This window comes from Penaeus monodon, chromosome 25 (genome assembly GCF_015228065.2).
Source record: "Penaeus monodon isolate SGIC_2016 chromosome 25, NSTDA_Pmon_1, whole genome shotgun sequence".
Taxonomy (NCBI): Eukaryota; Metazoa; Arthropoda; class Malacostraca; order Decapoda; family Penaeidae; genus Penaeus; species Penaeus monodon.
Window position 1 is genome coordinate 34,226,019 of NC_051410.1, and position 980 is coordinate 34,226,998.

General features: G+C 30.2%; 1 pseudogene; it reads right to left on the reverse strand.

Moving 5' to 3' along the window:
• LOC119589369 overlaps positions 1 to 980 on the reverse strand; it is a 6,209-nt pseudogene that overhangs the window by 3,553 nt on the left and 1,676 nt on the right.

A 980-nucleotide genomic window follows, 5' to 3' on the forward strand; every position in this document is an offset into this window, starting at 1 on the left:
TCCTAAAATACCTGAACTTCAAAGGTGAAAAATTTGGTTTAGATTCTTGACGATCATGACGAGGTAGGGAAACTTTATTCCCAATGTCTTCTTTGGGTCTGCTGGGCACGTGATGTAGGTGGTGCTGAAAGAGATTTTCAAGAATTTTTAAAGTTCTAAATCTTATTTTTTTCTACTTTTAAAATTTTGGGGAGTATAACTTTCTCCTCTATACAAATTTCTTCTTACATGATGCACATCTCAAAACCCTTTTTCTCTTAGTTTTTTAGTTAGGGAAAATAATGTATTAAAAAAAAAAAAAAGGTACTGGGAGTAGCAAACTAAGTTGCATTTTTAAACCCATGACCTTTACCTTATTTTTATGTTACAGCTCTCCAAAGTTTGGCTTTTTTAGTAAAACTGAAAAATCTATTTTTTATCACATTTTGCTCTTTTATGGAAAAACTATGTAAAATTCAAAACATGGAACACAGTGTCATGTTTACTATGATATTTCTAAAAATAAAGAGCCCTCTCTTATCTCCATTAGTAAATAAAATATCCACAGATAAATACTGGGAGGAAAAAGAAAAAAAAAAGTTTACCTAATCACATTTTTAGATTTGCCACTTATACTGAATTATTTGTATTTTTTCCCAAAGAAATAAACATCCACTATAATCTGGTTTATTGGAATAGTTTATAAATATCCCTAATCTTATTAGTATTCAGGAGTGAAGAAGTTAGGCTATATAGCCTTTTCCCTTTTAATACTCATCTGGTCTTGACTATATGGTTTAGTTTTTGAAAGGGTTAGTGAGGCAAGTTTTTAATTAAACTATACATATATAGACCTGCATATACCTTTGAACTCACTATAGGCAATCAATGATTTAACGTTTATCACTTGAGTATAATACAGATCCAATTTACTAAAAACACAAAAGCACATTTAGGCGGAGGTAACCTGGCATGTTCAAAGAATCCAAAAAAAAACTACA